The sequence below is a fragment of the Ambystoma mexicanum genome, chromosome 1p (assembly GCF_040938575.1).
Source record: "Ambystoma mexicanum isolate Mex_15411 chromosome 1p, UKY_AmexF1_1, whole genome shotgun sequence".
Classification (NCBI taxonomy): Eukaryota; Metazoa; Chordata; class Amphibia; order Caudata; family Ambystomatidae; genus Ambystoma; species Ambystoma mexicanum.
The window spans coordinates 95,285,094-95,305,861 of record NC_090921.1 but is presented as its reverse complement, the minus strand read 5'-3'; the positions used below and the strand labels follow the sequence as shown (position 1 = coordinate 95,305,861).

Below are 20,768 nucleotides of genomic sequence, written 5' to 3'. Positions count from 1 at the left end.
CGGGGATAAGACCAGGGCCATTTGTTCCCATGGAGCTCAAATGCAAGCTTTCCCACTTATTTTCTGACCGATCTAGGGAGGGTTTCATTCTCCTCCAATTAACACAATGCCTGGCTCTATTGGGCAAGCAAACTTGCACCTGAGGCCGCCTTCTAGCCTGCAGGGAGACCCCGGGCAGATTTGCCCGTTGAATACAATTGGGCCTTTATTTTTATTTTATTTTATTTTATTACATTTGTTATACGCCCAGATCCAGAAGTATCACGGCGTAGTTACAGACAGTGGAAAAATGCAATCTTCAAAGTGTACAAAAAGATACACACAGGAAACAACAGTCAGTTATAGGCATTACAGTCAGTTATAAACATTACAATCAGAAATGTACAATTAGTCAGGGCAGGATGGTGTTATAGATTGAATTAGTACTTGTTGAAAAGCCTGGTTTTCAACTACTTTTTAAACTTTGGGAAAAGATGTTTTATTCCTAATACTAGCGGGAAGAGAATTCCAATGTCTGGGAGCCAGGATTTTAAAACTACTACCACCTGCTTTCTCTCTTTTGTATCTTGGGATTTCGAGGTATGCGTTCTTGTTGGATCTGAGAAGTCTGGTCTGGGGTTTCTTCGAGATTGTGTTGTTGAGGTATTTGGGTGCTTTATTGGCCAGACATTTATGTGTGATGCTCAGGGTTTTGAATATAATTCTGGCTTGGATGGGGAGCGAGTGATGGTCTCTTCAAATGTTGGAGATATGTTCAAATGTTTTGATGCCTAGGGCAGCTCCGAGGGCTTTGTTCTGCATAAGTTGAAGTTTGGCTAGGTTGGATTTGGAGGTGCCGAGGAAAAGGATATTACAATAGTCTAGCTTGGAGAGTATGAGAGCTCTGGCTAGTGTAACACAGTTTTTGGCTGAGAGGAATTTGCGGCTAAGGGTGATGAGTTTGGAAATGTAGGAGGTGGATGAGGCTAGTGTGTTTACTTGTTTAGACAATGTTAGGGTGGCATCTAAGTAAACGCCAAGATTCTTGACTTGTTTAAGGACGGGGATCGTGGTACCGTCAATGGTAAATGATTTAAAGACAGGCTTAAGGGTTTCAATTTTGGTGGAGGAGCCTAATATGAGGAGCTCTGTTTTATCGTCGTTAAGACAGACGCTGTTGTTGGCCATCCAGTTTTGTATGAGGGAGTAGATTTGGTTGACTAATAGCGAGTCTTGTTCGTAATTACCTGAGAGTGGGATGAGGATCTGGGTGTCATCAGCAAAGTTGGTGTAGATGACACCCATAGCGTCCTAGGCTGCGAATAGCAATTTAGTATAGGCATTGTACAGTGTGGGAGATAGGCAAGAGCCTTGCGGAACGCCTGTGGGAACTGGGACAGGGTCTGCTGATTCTTTGCTGATGGATACTCTAGAGGTCCTATCTGCCAAGAATGACTTAATCCAGTCAGTGGCATTCTTGGCTAGGTTGAAATTGTTGGCTAATGTATTACAGAGTTTGTCGTGGTCGACCAGATCAAAGGCCGCTGAGATGTCCAGCAGCATTAGTAGGCAAAGTTTGCCTGCTTCTCTGGTGGCATCCATTTGGATCTTTAAATCAAGAAGGGCTGTCTCTGTGCTATGGTTGGGGCGGAAGCCTGACTGTCTGTCTCCTAGCAGTTGGTATTGTTCCAGATGGTTTTGAATTTGGGAGTAGGCTATTTTGTCAATTATTTTTAGGAGAAAAGGGACAGTTGTGATGGGTCGGTAGTTGGTAGGTATAGTTGGATCCAAGGTTGTTTTATTTTTAGAAAGGGGTGTCACCGAAGCTTTTTTAATGCTAGTGGGAACTGAGTTGGTGAGAAATGAAGCATTGACAAACTCGGTAATGATCGGTGTGAGGGTGGGGCCAGGGCGCAGAGTTTCACTAGATGGGAAGGGAATTGGTCTTCTTTACAGTTGGAGGCTTTAAGTTTAGTTATGGTGTCTAGTACTTCTTTGTGAGAGACTGGGGTGAATTGAAAAGGGGGGCCAAGAGTGGTGCTGGTTGGGTTTACCACTATGGTGGGTGGAGTTTTATCTGCTAGGAGTGTTTTTTTTACTGTCGATTTTGTTTTGCAGCAATAGGATTTTGGATGATAGGGCATTTTGTATGGTGGTGCACCAGTCTTTACTGGTGTTAGTGGGTGATGTGGTTTGGCAGGGGTTTTCCAGCTCTCTAAGGATAGTGAACAGTTCTTTACTGTCTGAGGACGCATTGGTGATGCGTAGGTTGAAAGCATTGGCTTTTTGGGTGATTATTGCGGTTTTGTATTTTTAGTTGGCTTCCGTAAAGGCTAATGCTGATTCTGGGGTGTTATTTTTCTTGCGGAGGTGTTCGAGCAATCTTTTTATGCGTCTTCGGAACACTAATTCCTCGTTGAACCAAAAGCAGGATCGTTTGTCAGGTCTACTAGTTTTGGTTAATGGGAGCAAGTAGATCAATGGTGTGGGTAAGGCTTTGCTGGTATTGTTCTGCAAGGTAGGCAGGGTTGTTGGTGCCTTGTACTGTGTTAGCTAACGCTGAGCTCAGGGCTGAAGTGAGGTTGGCAGGAGAGAGTTTTTTAATATTTCTAGTTTCATAGGTGTCTGGTTTCGGAGGAGTGGTGAAGACTGTGCTGGCGTTGTCTAAAGTGAAGTTGATTATAAAATGGTCTGACCATTTGACAGGGATGATGGAGTCAATGGAGACATCGGAGTTGAGCAAGAGGAGCCAGTCCATGGTTCTTCCTTTGGAATGGGTGGGTTTGTTTATCAGCTGTGCAAAGTTCATTTCTGCCATGGCTGTATTGAAGGTTAGTGCATCTTGATCTAGGGGATCATTACATCCTAGGTTAATGTCACTGAGGATTATGCATTTGGTTTTGGGCTTGATGTGGGGAGTAAGGAGTAGGGGGATGTCCAGATCGGGGGGTGTATTTTTGTTGGGTGATCTGTACACAATACCTAGAGGTTTGTGGTGGTTTTTTGGATTAGAAGTATATTTTGCTAACAGATGTTCGTAGCCCTGTATTTGTTCTAGAGGGCAGTCTCTGATTTCCAAGGTGGTTCTAGCTATTATGGCGACTCCACCTCCTTGAGTGTTAGTCCTATCTGTTCTGAGGATACTAAAGCCCAGAGGGATGGCAAGAGCTAATAGTGGGCCTGCAGCAGGGTGTAGCCAAGTTTCGGTGACTACCAGCTTTACACTCTTCTGGCAGCATTTGTTTGAAGTAACTTTATTAATGTACCTATATATATTTGGCATTTAAGGCATGTCTCTAATTAGTTTGATAGTGCTGCAGATTACATACCTAGGAGGAAATACCTGATTAGATGCTCCGCTTCCTTCTTTCCGATCTGTCTGTCAGACTACACTTTCAAAATGGATTCCTTCAGCTGTGCAAGGCCTAATACGTATAAGGACTAGCTTTTCTCAGATCAACATACTCTTTACATAGCGTGTAAATACGCGTCCTGTGTACAATCTTTGTATGTATGTATGTATGTATGTATGTATGTATATATGTATATGTGTATATATATATATATATATATATATATATATATATATTTCTGAGGCTTGTGGAATCTGCTTAGATCACATGCTGTGCATAGGCCGACATCTAGTGGAAGCTGCGAAGTATTACAGTTTGTTTTTCGAAACTCGAAAATGGGCGTCGACACAGGGCGTGCCAGTAATACTATCCCTAGTGTGACGTCCACTGTAACCATGATCCCTCACGTGTCTAGGACCCTCAGATTGTTTTTTTCCGCCATACTGGGTGGAAGCATCCCACAGAGATCCTGGCCTTAGCCACAATTTTGCTAAAAAATCTTAATATTTCCCCATTTCTCCACCCCAACGTCGAGCCACCGAAGTTCGACACTCGAGGCCGGCCCGGAGAAGGAATCAACCGTCGACAGCTGCACGACGGACTTGGGCCTCGGAAGGCCTCTGGCCTCGGCCCTGCAAGTAGGGAGAGTGGGGGGTGGCACATACTCTACACTCTTTAATATATAGGTACATCTTCTATATATTCCTACAATCATTAGCCCGCTGCCACAAGGTGCGTATGGAGGGTACCCCTTTCCAATTTTGCCCCAAGTGCAACCGCAAGTACCCTTGGGTTGACAGACATGCCACGTGCAACCTCTGCTTGCCGACGGACCACCCCGAGGCGAACTGCAGAGCGTGTAGTAGGTTTAAACCGAAAACATTAAAGGACCGTTCGATCAAGCGTTGGGCCCACCACGCCAGGCGTCAAGAGGCCATGGCAGCGGATGGCACCTTCAGTGATGGCAGCGACGCCGTGCTTTCGGACGGCGAGGGCAACGTGGCGTCGAGAGACATCCAAGCGCAAGTCCCTGACCTCAGAATGTCGTCCGGCAGGGCGGCTATGGGGAAAACACCCGGCGACACAATCGCTACCCACACCACTTCCACCAAACATAAGTCCCACCGAGACTCGACACGCACGTCGGGTTCTCGGAAAGAGGCACACAGAGAACGGTCCACCGAATCGGTGTCCTCTGGGCATTCTCGATCTAGATCGCCGCATGACTCCAGGCAGCCATCCACTGCTGCCAAGTGTGCCTCGCTCCCTAAGGTAACGGAGGTTCGATCGTCAGAAGACGAAGCCGACCTCTATCCCCAGGCCGCACTCCAGGAGTCGGCGTCAGCAGACCGCTTAACGGCTGTTCCCGAGTCCCAACCTCCACACTCTAGAGATAGGGACACTACCCCTGAACCTCGACGCCAGACGTCGAAAGGCTCCGAAGGGGCAAATAAACAGGGAAAACACTCTTCCACCCACGGGCAGGGGGGGAAACAACAAAACAAGCATTCTCTACCTTCTTCCACACCTCAGAAGCAGTCAGACAGGCAAAAACAGACAGACAAGTCTCAGTCTTCAGTCATTTTAAAGACCCCTGCACAAACACATAGGTCCGGTCAGGACAAGATAGGGAATCACTCCCAGGAAAGAGTCATTCCCAGCTCAAAGGAATGGTCTAGTGACGACATAGACAGTTATGTCTAGGGTGTCGTCTTTGGCAGACTTCTATGCCAAGAATCCTGAACACTTCCTCTCATATACCCCTGACGGGGCTTCACCCTCTAGTTCTAGGGACCCGATACCCCCAAGTAAGAAGTCCCGGGTTGAAGCACCAACACGGTCTTCAGACCCTTTCTGTATACAGCCCTACTCTCAATATAATGAGGATCCACCCTTTATTGAGGATCCTGATTTGGGTATGTTGGGAGACCAATCTGGTTCAGGCTACTATGGGGATGACGAGGACCAAGAGGAGGAAGAGGATGACCCAGAAACTACAGGGTAGATTCCCCAGTAGACAAAGATCCCCCGGTTACCGACTACCCTGTCGACAACCAACCTCTCTTGAAGGAAGTTTTGTCCAGAGCGGCAGAACACTTCCACATTGACACCCAGGGAGCACAAGAACAGAGGGACTTTGCCGAGGAATTAGTGGGAGAAAGGAGACCTGTTGCCCAGGCCATCCCTATCCTTAAATCAATACAAAGGAGAATAGACCCTTCCCTTGTAAATCCCAACCTCACCAGGACGATAAACCCCAGGATTGAAAAACTTTTCAGGGCAGCCCAATCAGACCCGCTGTACATAAGGGGGCAGCTGAAACCGGACTCCCGAAAGAGGGCGGCAACATCCCTGTCATCCCTGTCATCCCTGTCATCGCCCGAAGCTCCTCCCGACAAGGAGAGCAAGAAGATTTATGGCTTGGGTAGGAAAGTAGCCTCCACTTCCGCCTACCAGGCAAGGATCGCCAACTCCACCACCCTACTTGCGGGTTACAACGGCCACCAGTGGGAAGAAGTCGTGGCACTCATAGACCCCGCCCCAGAACCCTTAAAGAGCCAATTGGCACGGGTTGCGTCGGAGGGAAAAGCCGTGTCCGGTTGCATCTTAAAGGCAACCTTCGATGCCGTGGATAACGCCGGCAGATTGATAGCAGAAAGCACTGTTATCAAAAGACATGCTTGGTTACGTCAATCTGGGATCAAACCTAAAACCCAACCATCGCTAATAGACAAACCGGTGGAGACAGATCTACTGTTTGGAAAGGCGGTAGAGGATGCGCTGAAAAATGCCAAGGATGAGTACGAGACTCTCAAATCCCTGGGCCAATTAACCAACAAACCCCCCAATCGGAGAGGGAATGGCAATTTTTGTCGCCCATGCTGCTAAAATTCCTAGAGAGGATCCAACTATTCTCAGGGGTAGTGTACACCATGGAACAACAACAACCAGCAGTCTACCCAGGGTTATGGCAGGGGCAATAAGAGAGGACGTGACAAAGGTAGAGGCAGCCCCGGTAGAGGCGGCGGCACGCCTCCACCAAAACAGTGACGTTCTGTTCAGGGTCCCTTCTCATGCTTCCCCAGTAGGGGGACGCATTACCAACTTCACCCAAGCTTGGGAAGGGATCACATCAGACAGATGGGTGCTGTCCACAGTGTCCACAGGATACTGCATAGAACTGTTAGCGCGTCCCCGAAACCACCCTCCACGTCAAAAGGTACACTCATTAGACCACCAGAAGATCCTCCTCGAAGAGATCGCCAATCTTCTAACAAAGGACGCAAAAGAACTCGTCCCGGGATACCATGTAAACAAGGGTATTTATTCAACTTACTTCCTTGTGCCAAAAAAAGATTTGACAATGCGCCCAGTATTGGACTTGCGGCCTGCAAACAAGTATGTCAAGCCCCAAAAATTTCGCATGACTACTCTCCAAGAGGTAATCCACCTCCTAAAAAAGGGGGATTACGTAGCAACATTGGACATGAAAGATGCCTATTTTCATATTTCCATGTTCCCAGCGCACAGAAAGTACTTGCGCTTCAAGGTGGACAGTCAGCACTACCAGTTCAAGGTACTGCCCCTTGGAATAGCCTCGGCTCCAAGGGTATTCACCAAGGTACTGGCGGTGGCGGTGGCACACCTACGCAGGGAGGCAATCCCAGTGTACCCTTACCTAGACGACTGGCTCATCACGGGGGAGATCCCAGTCATTTGCAGAACAAACATTCAAAGAACGATCGACCTCCTCTTCGAATTAGGTTTCTCCATAAAGGAGAAATAGTCAAGTCTGGTGCCAAGCACCTCCAAACAGTTCCTAGGAGCTACCCTAAACACTCATGAGGGGTTGGCCTTTCCATCAGAGGAAAGAATTCGGAATATACTGCTGCAAATTCCGCAACGTCAGGCCGGTCGCCAGATAACGGTACGCAAAGCAATGCGTTTGCTGGGCATGATGGCGTCATGTATTTACCTGGTCCCCCACGCGTGCCTGCGCATGCGTCCCATGCAGGAATGGTTGGCGAAACAGTGGTCTCGGGCAAGTGGTCAGTGGGACGATCTAGTGGTCGTTTCGCCAAAACTTGTACAAAGCCTTCACTGGTGGACAAGAGAGAATCTGTCCAAAGGGAAACCCTTTTACAATCCCGACATACAGGCTGTAGTCACTACAGACGCATGCCTAACAGGGTGGGGAGCTCACCATCTCCACCGCACAGCTCAGGGTCTATGGTCTCGCTCAGTGGCCAGGAATCATATCAACATGCTAGAGCTTCTGGCAGTATTCAGAGCGCTTCAAGCGTTCGAGTCCTACCTGTTGAACCTGTCAGTGCAGATCCGGACGGACAGCACTACAGCCATGTTTTACCTGAACAAGCAGGGAGGGACTCGTTCGTCAAATATGTCCAAGCTTGCCCAGAAATTTGGATATGGGCACTCAGAAGGAACATCTTCCTGTCATCTCAACATGTTCCAGGGGATCTCAATTCTCTGGCGGACGCCTTGAGCAGAGACCCCCTCCCAGAGGAACACGAATGGTGTCTACACAGAGAAGTCGTAGAAGATATCTTCTCTCAGTGGGGTTTCCCCTCTATAGACCTATTCGCCACAAGCGAAAACACAGTGCCCAGAATTCGCATCCAGGTTCCCCCAACCAGACTCCCAGGGGAACGCCCTGTGGATGAACTGGTCAGGGATGTTTGCGTGCGCTTTTCCACCAACTCCTCTCATCAGGAAGGTGGTCAACAAGATGAACAGAGAATCGATGTCGCTCGTCCTAGTTACTCCCATGTGGGCAACACAACCGTGGTTCCCATACTTACGCAGACTAGCGGTGTGCGAACCCATCAAACTCCCGGGCTGGTACAACCTACTGTCCCAGCACGAAGCTCAGAATGTGCATCCTCAACCCAACTCAATGAACCTGGCAGCATGGCTCCTGAGGTCATAGTTTGGACATCTCATGGTGCCAGAGTAAGCAAATCAACCTAGTTGATTGCACTCCTTCCACAATTGTCACATACATGCTCCACCTGCTAGACGCAGGGTTGGTTTTCAATTCACTGAAGGTACACCTGGCAGCTCTGTCAGCATACACCACCTCCCATAACAAGGTGTTGTGGTGGAAAGTACCAGTAGTTAAAGCATTCATGGAAGGAGTAAAGAGACTTCACCCGCCAGTTACAAACCCACCACCAGGATGGGACCTTAATGTGGTGCTAGCTAAACTCATGGGCCCCCCATTCGAGCCCATGCGTAAAAGCAGTCTCAAACGCCTGACTTATAAGACGGGCTTCTTAGTAGCAATTACATCTATAAGAAGGGTCAGTGAAGTTCAGGATCTGTCAGTGCAGGACCCTTTCTTTACGGTTCATAAAGATAAACTGGTTTTACTTACACACCCTAGGTTCTCACCTAAGTTTATTTCTATATTCCACGTGAACCAGTCCATCGAGCTTCCGGGTTTCTTCCAGGACCCACAAAGCTACACACCCTAGATGTGCATAGGGTGGTCCTATACTATGTAAACAAAACCAGACCACTAAGGAAAACAGACCAACTGTTTGTCTCCATAGCTACAGGCAGAGAGGGAGATCGCGTCTCTAAAGGTGCCATCTGTAAGTGGATTATTAACTGTATCCAGCTGTGTTACTCTCTTTCTGACAAAACTCTGCCTTTCACGCCAAGAGCCCACTCTAAAAGAGGCATTGGGGCCACTCTGGCTTTCATTGCAAATGTACCCCTTGACACCATTTGCAAATCAGCTACTTGGAGCTCTATTCACACTTTTACTCAGCACTACTGCATTGACACCCATTCCAAGACAGATACTCAAGTGGGACAAGCGGTTCTAAGACATCTATTTGCTCATGACCCTTCTCCAATCCCACCTCCTTCTTCTAACACTGCTCGCTAATCTGTGCACAGCATGTGATCTAAGCAGATTCCACAAGCCTCAGAAGGGATACATTACTCACCGTAATCCTATTTCTGTTTCTTGTATCTGCTTAGATTCACATGCGACCCACCCTTCCTCCCCTCTGAGAGAAAGCGCATGGATGCTTGTAGTCTTATCTTTCTATTTATCTGCTTGGATTATCTGTACTCGCGCTACTCCTCATGTCAGAAAAAATACAATCTGAGGGTCCTAGACGCGCGAGGGATCATGGCTACAGTGGACCTCACACTAGGGATAGTATTACTGGCACGCCCTGTGTCGACGCCCATTTTTGAGTTTTGAAAAACAAACTGTAATACTCCGCAGCTTCCACTAGATGTCGGCCTATGCACAGAATGTGAATCTAAGCAGAAACAAGCATCAGAAATACGATTACAGTGAGTAATGTATTATAATGTTTATTTATTTTTGCATTTATTCCGAACGGCATGCTCTGGTTTTTGTAAAAGGGGAGGTTTCTGGTGGGGGTTCCTTAATAATAGCTTATAAGGAATTTCTCTCCATGCCCGGTAATCCGCTCTAGTTAGTGAAGTCTCTGGGGTCTTTCAACCTTTTGAAATGAAAGGGGGCTCGAGCCTCATGGGCGGGGGGCAGCAACTGCCTCATTGCCAGTCAGAAGTCTAATAACACAGCAATATTTTTCCTTTATATATCACTTATGTTCTGGGGCATACAGTGTGCACTTTGCAGAGGTTGCCTTATAAGCTGCGTTGGCTGGAACCCGCCTGGCCGTCCCGTCCATTGGGGTAAACTGAAGTGCTATCACCTCATTACCTTTCAACACTGGTTCCTCCTCGTCAGCCACTTGTTCACAAAAAAAGATTCATAGCTATTCGGCGGCCATTGCGTTTCAGCTCCCTTCTGGCTCATCTCCTCGTAATAATTGGCGGCTATTAACCTTATCTTTATCGCCATTATAAAGAAGGCTCCCCACAGGGGCCTCAGGCTGCTTTAAGCAAGGGGTCGCCCCCCCCACCAACCGTAATGCTGAAATAGGCCCCCAGAGATCTTTAGCCGGGCCTCTGCTCGTGTCCTAATCCCAGAAATGCTGGATTGATGTTTTGCTCGCCTGCTCCGATGTTCTCTGCTCCTTCCGCTAGAATTCACAATGGTTATGAACTGATCTCACGCTTGGTGCAGCGCCCTGTGGGTGCCCCTGCGGTTCTTGCCACCCTACTGTTCTTGCCACCCAAGCGTAACTCTTTTGTTCTTATGAATGAGGCTGAAATGGCATCTTTACAATGGCAAATGCCTTGCTGGCTGCTATGGGATTATGCCGTGTCAACAAAATTAGTTTCCCCATGTTCTGCACGTGATGTGAACCGTCTAGGAACCCTGGAGCTATGTACGCACAGGCTACAAAGGCGGCCTGGCCAATAGGAAAGGGGAGTTCTTTGCCCAATGAGGTGGCGTGCTTAAGGATGTCTGGGCCTGGCAGACACTGCCCCTCGTCTATGCACTAGTCCCAGTAGCCTCCCAGTCAGTCCCATGTTATAGGGCAATGTATGTTCTGAAATGTGGGCAGGTAGAGTGGATGCCATGTTACTGGGATTTATTCCACGCACCACTGCCTTTTGCAGGGTCTCTATGCGCCGGCAGACCTGGAAAAGAGGGGTGTGAAGAGTTGGGTTAGTGGAAAGTGGGATGTCGGCCCTCCGTGGTTGCAGAGGCCCGGCAGAGTGTGTGGGCCTGTCCAGGCCTGATGGCGCTGGCGCAGCGCTGCAAAGATATGTGACCACTCGTGAAGGTGCATTAACCCGGACTGGCGCACATACGCCAGTTCCGGTGATTCCATTATTTCCTTTGCCCCCGCCCCCGACACGTGACCGGCATTCTATCGGTGCGTGACACCACATTCCTCCCGAACTTGGAATGTTTTTCTCGATTATCATCAGTAACATATCAAAACAGGTGTAGTCTATTCTAGTCTCTCTAAGCTTGCCTTGGCAGGCTCGCACAATGGTAGACTCCTCTTATGACGTAAGAACACAGTTTGGCAGAACAAGTCACAAATCCACAGCGCTTGTATGTCAGAAAGTTATAGAGAGTACGCCAAGGCTGCAGGTGTCTGGGAGGTGTGGTAATACTGCCAGTATAAAGCTACTGAGAAAGTACAAATCAAACACGAGCGGGTCCCAGTCTCACTGCGCCAAGGAGGTGTACCAAGTTGAAAGTTGAAATCCAAGAGATTTATTAAAGCACGGAAACAGCCTGACACACGTTTCAAGCTTTAACCAGCTCTTCATCTGAGGCTGAGCTTCAATTAGGAAACTTCTGATTGCAGAAGAAAGGACAATGTCAGGGATTTATGCTCTAAATGCCTCGCAATTGCAGTAAGGTTTAGCGGCCGCAGGAAAGTGGCAACAATGATTCCAGCGACGTAGACTCTTCTTATGACGTACCCTTGGAGGCGGGAGGACGATCTCGGCCTTACCCTCAGATGATATCGGGGATGATGCCTCTCAGATTCGTTTCTGGCCTGGCTTCACCCTCGTGCGGGTTTGGTGACCTTGGCTCTTGGGGTATGATGTAGGCTCCGGATGTCTCATGGTCGTTTGGCTGACCGGGTGATCCGGGTTCTTCTCTTGGGGCCCTCTGACCTTCTTCCCACAATTCCGTTGGTACTCTCTGAAAATTGATATGTTCTTGGTTACTGTCTCGCCTCCCCTGGTGACTGTGACCATACTGTGGTTCACTGCACTGACTGTCCAGGGCTGGAATTCAAAGTTCAAAGATATCTTCTTGGGCGTAGCCTGGTTCTTGACCAGTAGAGTGTCTCCTGAGGTCAGTTCACGGTGGCAGGCACGCCGGGTGAGGCTCTCTTGTTCGTTCCATCTGACCCTTCTTGCCTCTATGGCTGGGATGTCTGGGTCAGGTGCCACTCACTTCGGGTGTATGGGAAGTTCAGCTTGTATTGGTACCCTGCACGTAAGTACAGCTGGGCTGATCCCTGTCGAGCAGTGTGGGGTCTGACGGTGGGTTCTTAAGAAGCGATATACTGCCTTCAGCCAGGCATGGCCTCGTTCCTTTGCGATGCTGATAATGGGGTGATCCGCTTGTGTTGTACGTTGTGGTCTTGGAAGAATTGGCGTAATTCTTGGCTGGTGAATGGCGGCCCGTTGTCACTTTTGATTTTTGATGGGATTCCTTGTATTGCGAATATTTTGTCTAACGCTAGAGTCATGGTCTCCGCGTTGGTAGATGCTACGTGTTCAACCTCAGGATATCGGCTGAATTCGTCTATTAGGACGAGTAGGTAGCCTTCCCCTGCGATGGTACAGTAATCTATGCTGACGGCTTCCCACCGTTTGCTGCTCCTCGGGGTGCTGATGATGGGTCTGGGTTCTCGGCCCCCCTGGTGGCTTGGCAGGCTGCACAGGACTCCACGAGATCCATCACTCGCTGTTGCATGTGGGGCATCCACATCCTGGACTTCCAGTATGCTGTGGTTTTTACGATTCCTTGGTGCCCGCTGTGGGCTAGTTTGAGTGCCCTTTCCTCCAGTGTTGTGGGTAGACGATTCGGTGTCCTTTGAGTATTATGCCTTCGGGGGCTATGGTAAATTTGTGCCGGATTCCGAATAGTGTTTGCAGTTTCTCTTGGACGGATGTTGTGCGCTGAGCCATGAAGGTTAGGAAGTTCTTCCATTTTCCAGATTGGATGGCAAGAGTGGTGTGGGTCAGGATGGCATCTGCCTCAGTCTCATTGGCTATCTCCTGCAAGGTCAGGGCCCCGTGGTCGGGCACCGGCAACCACGTGGCACACGTGTTCGTCCGTCTCCGTTGCGTGTCGTTCTTCCTGGTCAGTTGCGGGCCGCGGGTGGTGGGACAGGTAGTCGGCTGGGTTATCCGCTCCTGCTCGTTACTCCACTTTTATGATGTAGGATTGGAGTTGTAGCATCCACTTCTCGATGCGTGCCGGGGGGGTGTGGTGCTGAGCCCTTAAATATCGGGATGAGGGGCTCGTTTGCCTAGTAGATAGACTTTGAAGTGTCTACATCCCCACAGGATTGCGAGGGCCTCTTTCTCTATGTGCGTGTCTTTGTTCAGTCTTGGTTAGCGCACGACTGGCAAAAGCGATGGGGTTTATGGTGCCTTCTTTGTCAGTTTGTGTGAGCACGGCCCCTAAACCAACTGGGCTGGCGTCAACCAGGAGTTCAGTGTGTCTCTCAATATTGAAGAATGCCATTGTTGTGGAGGCGGACAGCGTGTCTTTCATTTGTTGGCATGCCTAGTGATGGGTGGATGACCACTCCCACTTCTGGTCTTTTTTTGTTAGTTTGCGAAGGGGGCTTGCTATGGTGGTGAGGTCTGGGATGAATCTCGCACAGTACGTTGCCATTCCCATGAAACTCCTCACTTCTGTGGTGGTTTGTGGGGCCTTGGTGCTAAGGTTATCGTTTACTTTGGCTGGATCTGGCAACACTCCTCTTGCGTTAAAGATGTATCCAAAGAAACAGAGTTCTTCCTTTCCAAATTTGCACTTTTCAGCGTTCAAGGTTAATCCAGCTTCCTCCAGTCTGCGTAGAACCGCCACAAGGCACTTATGGTGTTCTTTTTTTTTCGTTTGTTACATACACAATGATGTTGTCACTAATGTTTGTCGCCCCTTCCAGGCCATTGAGGACCTTCCGGATCTCGTGCTGGAACACTTCCGCTGCCGATGATATTCTGAAGTTTAAACGCTTGTAACTTCTCAGTCCGAGGTGGGAGGAGAAGGTGGTGATGCACCTCGACTCCTTGGCCAATTTGAGTTGGTGGTACCCGGACCTGAGTATCGTTGCCCCTGTCAGGTCGACGATGAGCTTGTCTATGGTCTGCGTGATGTGACGTTCCCTCCCAATGGCCGCATTGGGGAGCCTCATATCTATGCAGATACGTACTGCGTTGGGTTGTTTGGGTTTTTGAGCCTCCACCATGGGGGATACCCACGGGGTTGGCCCTGAGGTCTTCTCTATTATTCCTGCCTTTTCCAATTTTTCGAGTTCTTTTTCTACGGCCTTCCTCATGTGGAATGGCACTCTGCGATGACGCACTGCTTTTGGTTCGATGGTAGAGTCAATAGGGAGTTTGAGAGATCGGCCCTTCAGGCAGCCAATGCCCTGGAATACTTTCTGGTGTTTTTCTAGTAGGTCATTGATTTCCGTGTGTTGGATGCTGAAAGCAAATTTTACTAACTGCAGTTTTTCGGCTGTTCTGCAGCTTTGGAGTGTCTCACAGCTGGCGTCGACAACATAGATTTGGATTCGGCACGAGGTGTTATGTGAAAAATCGATTTGAATGACCCTTGTACTGGCAGGGCTTTCTTGCAGCTGTATGCATACAGTCAGACTTTCCTGTCTTGGGTGGAGCTTGTCGAATGCTGTTACTGGCTTGACATTTATGGTTGCACCGGTGTGGATGACCACTCTTAAGGGTTTTCCATCGGAGATGATGGTGCATGATGGTCTTGTCCGTTGCTTGGACCTTTTGGGTTCTACTGCTGAGATGAGATGTACACAGTGTATTCTCTTGCTGGCCTTCCTACGCCTCGTCTGTCGGGGGATGCGCTGTCTCCGCTTTCTACGCTCCAACTCGTGTCCGGTGATCTCTGGGTGTGATCTACGGCTCTCGCCCTCCCCTTCCTGCTTGGTTGATGAGAGGTTTCTCGAGGAGCAAATTTCTTCCGGTCGTCTTGTGGCCGCCGCTCCGGGTGTTCTCGGTCATTTCTTTTTGGCAGATTTAGGCAGACGGCCGCATAGTGGTTGAGGCGGTTGCACTTGCAGCAGGTCGACCCCCATGCGGGGCATGTTTACCCTCTGTGCCATGGGCCACCACACCATTTGCATGCATTCTCCCTTCCCTGAGGTATGTGGGGCTTGGAGGTGTTCATAACTCGTTCCCCCGGTTTTCGGGTGCTTTGGCGTCTCGATATGGCTGCAATGTCCTCTGTTTTCCTGGGGTTGTCAAGAGGGAGTCGCTGGATTGCGGCTTCGATTACGGCTACCTGGTCATCCGTGTGTTCACGAAGACGCCCCATTTCGAGGATGCGGGATAGTCTTATGTTCTTCTCTGATAGGATGGCCCTCCTCAGTTTCTCTGATGAAATCCTGTTTATTATTTGGAGACGGATGGCGGACTCTTTGTTCCGGAATTCGCAGCCGACTCCCATTTCACCTAGGCGGGCATGGAAGTTGTCCACCGTCTCACTCTCTCACTGCCTGATCATACAGAAATGGAATTGTTCATAGTCGGGATTGAGATCCGGTTTAAAGTTATTAGTGAGCGCGTTCTTGGCGGCCTCGTAGTTATCTGCGTCTCCGCTGTCTGGGATGGCGTTGAATAGGCGTAGTGCCGCTGCTTCGATATTAAGCAGGAGGAAAGTGCGTTTCTTTCTCGCTGCCGTGAACTCCCTTGCGTCAAGATGAATCTCGAATTGTTGTATCCAGATCCCCCAGCGATTGGCCGCTCCTGTGGTGAAAGAGTCAAAGGGCACCATGAGGGTGGTGAGTGCTGGGTCAGGGTGTTCTAGATTGGTGCCCCTCCTCACTGACGGGCTTGCGCTTGCCTTCGAGGGGCTTGTGTTGGCACTGCACATGGTAGATGCTGTGAGGTGGGCCTCAGGTCGTGCGCAGAGAATGGGTTTCTACATTGGAGCAGGTGCAACGACATGCTCCTGGAGGTGTTGCACGAGTGGTTGCAGGGGGGGGGGGATCTTCTCCTCGGGTGGAGAGTCACGATAGTGTTCAGGCTGAGGTCCCTGTCTCTGGGGTCACTCACCGGGGTTTTGTAGTTGCTGTCCTTGGTCACTTGAGAATTTTGTTGTGTGCTGCCTTCTGGGCATTGGAAAATCCGTGAGCAGTGATTTCAGGACATGTGCATAGTTGTTTTCACATCCGGAGTGTTGGATATTTCCGTGTGCACTGGAATCGGGCATCCGTCCGTGTGCTCTGGGATTAGGCGCCTGGGAAAAACCGCACGGAACATTGGGGGTATGAGAACAAGGCTCTGCTTCTTTGTTTGTCTATGAGGGATCCCATGGAACGTGGGGGGTGCCGGAACGAGGCTCTCGCCTCCGCGTTTATGTATACGCGATCTTGATGAGGCTCCGGCTGGTCTTCCAGAACGTTGGGGGCCTGGAAGCGAGGCTCACTCTCTTGTGCGGAGCGTCCGCACGCGGGCTGGTGGGTGCTTGATGGCAGGCCTCCTGGAGCTGGTGAGAGTGCCAGAGTGCAATGTATTGGCGCGTGTAGGTTGCGCCGCCTCGTCGCCAGTGTGATGTCAGGCCCTCTGTGGTTGCGGAGGCCCGGCAGAGTGGGTGGGCCTGTCAAGGCCTGATGGCGCTGCGCAGCGCTGCAAAGATACGCGAGCACTCATGAAGGTGCATAAACCCAGACTGGCGCGCATACGCCTGTTCCGGTGATTCCTTTATTTCCTTTGCCCCCGCCCCCGACACGTGACCGGCATTCTTCCGGCATGTGACACCGCAGAAAGAGGGAGAATGCTCTATAGCTTTGCGTTGTTTCGGTTTCTGTGTGTTTTCAGGTTTCGAAATTGAGATTGGATGAGCAGGAGCTAAAACCAGCTACTGGGTGTCGGGCATCACCCTGTAGGCAGGAGGTACTGCATGGTGACCAGGAGCTGCCAGATATGCTCCTTTTATCCATGTTGTATGAACCATTGTGTTTAAATGTGTATTAGATGTGGTCAAATCCTTCTTTATCAACATTCTCAAAATACTCAAAGTAAATTTCACATGTACATATTTGTAAGGCTCCTGGAAGCTGTTGGTTTCAAGCTAACCAGGCTCTACTGTGCTAGACGAGGAGCTAAATAGCTCCCAGCTAGCCTCAATGTTGCCCTTGTGTTTTGTGTCACTGGTGGGGAGGCATTTGTGCTGGGATCCACTGGCGGTGGAGGGGTGGGGTGGAAGAGGGGAGGGGAGGGGCGTGGGGGAGGGAGTTGCTGGTGATGGTGGCAGTACATTGTTTGTAGAGATCTGTTGGATGTTTGTAGGTAGAGAGGGATTTTAAGTAGCCACGTGAGAGTGGCTTAATTGGCCATGTAAAGGTGGGTGTGGAAGGTGAGGGCTCTTTGTGCAGGGGAGGGGTTGATGGCAAATTGGAGCGTTCATCTGATGTGTCTGGGTACAAAACGCATAGGGGTATAATCTGCCTCTGCATACGATGCAACTAAATATCGGGGATCCCCTCCTCGTTCCTAGAACCCCATCAGCGACTACAGAGGGCAATAACCTAGGGCCATAGTTAAATAGGGCTGGAAAGAAGGCATCTCGAATGCCAGGGTGCCAGAGGGGGCAGCAATGAATCTAGGGCGAGCGGGGCATGCAGAGGGGGTGTCGCTGCTCCTAGGGCTGCAGTGAAGTACAGTGGGGCACCAGCTAGAGCCCCAAGATCTGTCAACTGAACCGCAAACTGTGCCTGGGAGCCCGGGAGCAGGGCAGACTGAGAAAGTAAGGCTTACTAAAGTGCTGACCCTTTTACACGCAGAGCGAGCCTTTCATGGCCATATACAGGGGTGTTGCTAAGGGAGGGGGGGCTAAGAGGGCTATAGCCCCTGATCTTTTGGTTGTAGCCCCGGATAGAATCTCAGAGCTAGCCCCCAGTCCTAACAGTTCTGACATCAGCTTAGCCCCGGGTCTTTTCCAGACCTAGCAACTCCCCTGGCCATATAAAGGCTTTGCAGGGCTCTGCTCTGCCAGACACAGAGATGTGACCTCTTGTTGACCTACAGGGAGCATATTTTGCAGCCCCAAGTCCATAGCCTTGCTGCCACATCTTAACATTTTTTTTTTTTTAAAAAAAGTCAGCCGCACAAGTTATTGATGTTGCTAGGTTGCAAAACAAATGATTTCTTATTTCAGAAAATACATCGCGCTCTGATATACAAGTGTTTACAATTGGGTTCATTGTAAGTCCAGGTAAGTGTGTGTTTTCCCCATCACTGTGCCTATAATATTTACCGATGTTTCAATTTGTGAGTGAAGGCCCGTTCTCAAAACAGATGGCGGCAAGGCACTCCAGTGCCCCTCCATCGCTTCTAATGGCCTATTAAAGGGTACCTTGAAAGTACAATGCAGTGCACACTTCAGCTGCGTGATGCAAATAGGAGGAAGTGCTTGTCTGGCAAACTGATCACAAATAATTGTCACATCTATGGCAGGTGCACTTATCAGATCTGTGTGATCACTGCGCCTTTAAAATGCTGAAAACAAAAATGTCATGTTTATTTTTCCCCGCACGTGTTATCGCAATCATATGCGGGGAAGACCCCCTGCAAACCCCCCATAAACCCCCTCATATTTTTTATTACCCTTACCTGATAACACACATATAATTGCAGTAATATTCACAGTGAAAACTTTTGTTTGTTTTTGGAATTTCCGGCTGTGCAGTCATGATATGCTCCCCACTTATCTATGCTATTAAACAGTATTACAAAAATGTAAACAAAAGGGAACTGTGCTGCTTTCTAATGCTAATGGAATTGTCTTCCACCTCGCATTTTGTCCTTTTAGTGAGGTGGGCAGAGCTATACAAATTACGCACATTTTTGGAGTACAAGTGTGAGCAGTGCACAAGTGACCCTCCAGCCCACTGTAAAAAGTTGGCATCTATTTAGAGAAAATAACTCATACAGTGTGGCAAGTATGGGGCACTTGCAGGGGGGACGCCTGGGGAGCCCCAGCATGTATCTCATCTTTTGAAGAAGCCTTTCTGTAGGATGTGTGGTCATGTTTTGACTTGTGCCCCCATTCCTAGATTAATCGCTCGCCGCTGTGGCTCCTATGGCGGGAGAAGTGACTGCTGCTTGACCGTGGAGCGCAGAAGGAAGGCGTGGTTCAGTTTTACTCCTAACGGTGAGTATCGTTCTCTTGTCATTTTACCCTTTGTTTCACGTTTTTTGTTTTTTAACGTCAACAGCCCCGCCCCCTCTCTTTAGAAAGCAAACGCCTCAACCCTGTCTCACTGCACCCTTCCTTGTTCTCTGTGTGTTGCATGTAGCCCTGTTTCTTGGCCCGGCCGGGGCGGGCAACAGCCCGGGCGCTGAGGGGTGGGGGGTGCGCACAGGAAGGGGCCCACCCAGAAAACGGACTTGGATCTTGCCAGTCAAAAGATTAAGCAGCCCGCTGTGCCAGTGAGCGCTCTTTTGGGGTGTGCGGCTGCTGCTCTCTGCTGACTTGTGGCTGACTTTGATGCGTTGGGAATATGCAAACAAAGGAATGCATATTCCAAACTCGGCGTGTGAGATGCTCTGGAGTCGCACTACCTGTGCCCCCTCATTCTTTGTGTTGACAGCCTTTCAAGTGATGGCTCATTTAACAAGCCATTGTGTTTATACTGTATATGCTGAACATTTCAGTGTTCAAAACTAAACATGGGTCATTTTTATTCACCAGGCCAGCACAAGTATCAGTTAGCTGACCAAACCTATGCATTCTTCAAAGAGAATAAAAATGCCACACAGAAAACGTTTAAAACGATTTTCTTTATTTTCATGTCTTTTTATTTGACGCACCAAACGTTTTATTAGTTACATGTCCGTCATTTTCTCGTTTAAGTATACTAGTGGGTGCTTTGGGACATGGACTAAATGCATCTGCTCAGCATCAAAGGTCTTTTAATTTTCCAAACAAGCCAGCCACTGCCTAACGCGCACACCAAATGGCAACTCAATGTCACTTGGCACCTTGTCTAGGAAAGCAGAGTTCGTTGTGTGTCATCATGCTAACAGTAGTCCATGGCGAATCAATGCAGTGATGTGTGCAGCAATATTCTTCTCCAGAATTTGGACGCAAAATACCTTAATGTAGGTTTCAACTCCTGACGCCACAAGAAAATGTGCATTGAAATTTGTATTTGTTGGTCCCCTGAAGAAGTTCTTGGTGATTTGATGTAATTTAATGAAGATCAAAACATGTTGGGTTTGTATAACACTGGAGTAGTTAACAGTGTTTTTACTAACATTTTAAGTTTGAAGAGAAACTGTTTTGCTTAAAAGGATTCACCCACTTGTCTGTACACATGAGAGGGTAAAGTTACCATCACTAACAGTGGTTCTTTACCCGCTAACCAACGTTATTTGTGAGTTTTGTACTTTACTGTTTGTGAACAGCCATTAGGTAGTTGATTTGTTTGCACAATTTCTTTTTTGGTTGTCTTTTTTATATATTGTATGATATGTTTTTACTCTAAATGTAATTTTGATACGTGTGATGACATTTGATGTGTTTTTATCTTATTGTTAACAATTTATTTGAATACATTTGTATGTACTACTTTGAAGATATGGTAGAGTTTGTTCAGTTCTTTATTTGTTATATGAACTGAATATGTAGTGTCCTGGTTAGGAGGAAAAAACAGTGACATAGGGGTTCTATAGTCTTTGAGTGTTCTTCGCCTTGTTCGGGGTCCAACCCTTATGCCATAAAATTGCCTCTCGTCTCCTTTTTGGTTGTTTGTGCGCCATACAAGCCCA

General features: G+C 48.8%; 1 protein-coding gene across 4 annotated transcripts in view; it reads left to right on the top strand.

Annotated features, from left to right (window-relative positions):
* Positions 1–20,768, top strand: part of PLD2 (phospholipase D2) — a 730,967-nt gene that overhangs the window by 269,252 nt on the left and 440,947 nt on the right. For 3 of the 4 annotated variants that reach the window (XM_069644072.1, XM_069644080.1, XM_069644089.1), the window contains one exon: positions 19,052–19,149. The exons of the other annotated variant lie outside the window; for it this stretch is intronic. The gene's annotated coding sequence lies outside the window, so the exon portion shown is untranslated. The remainder of the gene's footprint in view (positions 1–19,051; positions 19,150–20,768) is intronic. 4 annotated transcript variants of the gene reach the window in all.